Source organism: Castor canadensis, unplaced genomic scaffold (genome assembly GCF_047511655.1).
Source record: "Castor canadensis unplaced genomic scaffold, mCasCan1.hap1v2 HAP1_SCAFFOLD_124, whole genome shotgun sequence".
Taxonomy (NCBI): domain Eukaryota; kingdom Metazoa; phylum Chordata; class Mammalia; order Rodentia; family Castoridae; genus Castor; species Castor canadensis.
The window spans coordinates 22,193-25,021 of record NW_027395351.1 but is presented as its reverse complement, the minus strand read 5'-3'; the positions used below and the strand labels follow the sequence as shown (position 1 = coordinate 25,021).

The 2,829-nt window shown below is 37.1% G+C and overlaps 1 pseudogene; it reads right to left on the bottom strand.

The window, feature by feature from the left end:
- Positions 1–327: 327 nt before the first annotated feature.
- Positions 328–427, bottom strand: LOC141420336 (U6 spliceosomal RNA; annotated as a pseudogene).
- Between the last annotated feature and the right edge of the window lie 2,402 nt (positions 428–2,829).

Here is a 2,829-nt window from a genome sequence, read left to right as displayed (position 1 = left end):
CAATTAGATGCATTTCTTGTAGACAATGATCTGTAGGCTCTAGCTTTTAATTTGAGCTTTGTAATTTATGTCATTTGATTGGGGCCTTGAGACAATTAGCATTGAGGGTTAATTTAATATTGTGAGTTGTGTGATAACTTCTGCAATTTTCTTGCTTTCTGTGACTGTGGTAGTGAGTGTGTGTTAATTTCTTTTCTATTCTTCACTTGCTTATCTATTCATCTCCTGAGATTGATTCATTCCCGTACTTTCATGGCTATAGTTATCTTCATCATCTTTGTGTAATGTTTCTGTGAGTATATTCTGGAGTGTTGGTTTAGTGGTAATGAAAATATAGAATGTCTCTTGAATTTGTGTCATTGTCATGCAAGGGCCATGCTGATCTCTGTATCATTCCAATTTTAGTATATGTAGTGATGAAGTGAGCTCTAGAAACATCTTGATTGTAACAGGGAGGTGATTAAGAAGAGATGCAAAAATTCAGAATTCAGGATATAAAGAATGATTAGCTATGATGCTAGTACAGGGTGTTAGAATTGAGTTAGTTTTTCAAAGAAATACGGCCTGCCCATCAGGGTTTTCAAGGGGAAAAGCCACATTTTGTTCCAAATAGACTTATTCAGCTGAGTTGAAGAAACACATGTTGCTCTCGAAATAAAACCATCTGAATTAGAAGCAGGAGCATCTAGCATGTTGTTTCCCTGGAAGAATTGAGTAAATTTTAGAAAGGAATACTGCCTGCCCTACAGGATTTTCAAGGGGGAGAATACCTCATTTTTCTCAAAACAGGCCTACTCAGCTGAATTAAAGAAGCACATGAATCTGTCAAAAAAAACCCATTTACATTAGAAGGTGTAGCATCTAGCACATTGTTTCTCTGTGACAATTGAGTTAGTTTTTGAAAGCAATACTGCCTTCCAATCAGGGTTTACAAGGAGGAGAAATGCACATTTTGTTCCAAATATACCTATTCAGTTGAGTTGAAGAAACACATGTATCTGTGAAAGAAAAGCATCTATTTTACAAGCTGGAACATGTAGTATATGGTTTCTTTTTGTGAACTGAGTTAGTTTTTGAAAGGAATACTGCCTGCGCATCGGGGTTTTCAAGCAGTAGAAATGTGCATTATTTCCAAATAGGCCTACTCAGCTGAGTTGAAGAAATACATGTACCTCTCGAAATTAAACTGTCTATTTTAGAAGGTGGAGCATCTAGCACATTCTTTCCCTGTGAGAACTGAGTTAGTTTTGAAAGGAATACTGCCTGCTTAACAGGGTTTTCAATGTGGAGAAACACATTTGGTTCCAAATAGGCCTATTCAGCTGAATTGCTGAATCACAAGTATTTCTTGACAGAAAACCATCTCTGTTAGGAGTAGGAGCATTTAGCATATTGTTTCCCTGTGAGTATGCAGTTAGTTTTTGAAAGGAATACTGCCGACCATCACGGTTTTCAAAGGGGAGAAAAGGACATTTTGTTCCATAGTGGCCTATTCAGCTGAGTTGAAGAAACACATGTGTCTCTCAAAAGAAAACCAACTAAGTTAGAAGCAGGAGAATCTAGCACATTATTTCCCTGTGGGAATTGAATAGCTTTTAGAAATGAATACTGCTTGCCAATCCGGGTTTTCAAAGGGAAAAAACCTTACTTTGTTCAAAATAGGCCTCTTCATCTGAATTGAAGAAACACAGGTATCTCTCCAAAGAAAACTATCTATGTTAGAAGGTGGTATATCTAGCACATTGTTTCCTGGTGAGAACTGATTTAGTTTTTGAACGGAATACTGCCTGGTCATTAGGGTTTTCAACATTGAGAAATGCTCATTTTGTTCCATTTACACCTATTCAGATAAGTTGAATAAACACACGTATCTCTCAAAAGAAAACCACTATGATAGAAGTTCAAGCATCTAGCATCATCTTTGAGAATTGAGTTAGTTTTCAAGAGGAATACTGCCTGCGAATCAGGGTTTTCAACATGGAGAACTGCTCATTTTGTTCAAGTTGTGCCTATTCAGCTAATTTGAAGAAACACATGTATCTCTAGAAATAAAACCATCTAATTTAGAAGGAGGAGCGTCTAGCACATTACTTCCCTGTGAAAACTGAGTAACTTTTAGAAAGGAATACTGTGTGCCATACAGGATCTTCAAGGGGGAGAACACCTCACTTGGTTCAAAACAGGCCTATTCAGCTGAATTCAAGAAACACATGTACCTCTGAAAAGAAAAACATCTATGTTAGAAGCTGGAGCATGTAGCACATTGTTTCTCTGTGAGAACTGAGTTAGTTTTTAAAAGGAATACTACCTGCCAATCAGGGATTACAAAGTTGAGAAATGCATTTTTTTTTCTTATTGGCCTATTCACCTGAGTTGAAGAAACACATGTATCTCCCGAAATAAAACCATGGAAGTTAGAAGCAGGAGCATGTAGAACATTGTTTCCCTGTGAATACTGAGTATCTTTTAGAAAAGAATACTGCTGCCAATCAGGGTTTTCAAGGGGGAGAACACCTCTCTTTGTTCAAAATAGGCCTCTTCAGCTGAAGTGAAGAAACACAGGTATTTTTAAAGGAAAGCTATCTCTGTCAGAAAGTGGAGCATCTAGCACACTGTTTCACATTGAGAACTGCGTTAGTTTTTGAAAGGAATATTGCCTGGCAGTAAGGGTTTTCGAGGAGGAGAATCTCTCATTTTGATCCATTTACTCCTATCAGCTAATTTGAAGAAACACATGTATCTATCAAAAGAAAACCATCTACGTTAGAAGGTGGAGCATCTAGTACATGTTTCCCTTTGAGAATTGAGTTAGTTTTTGAAAAGAATACT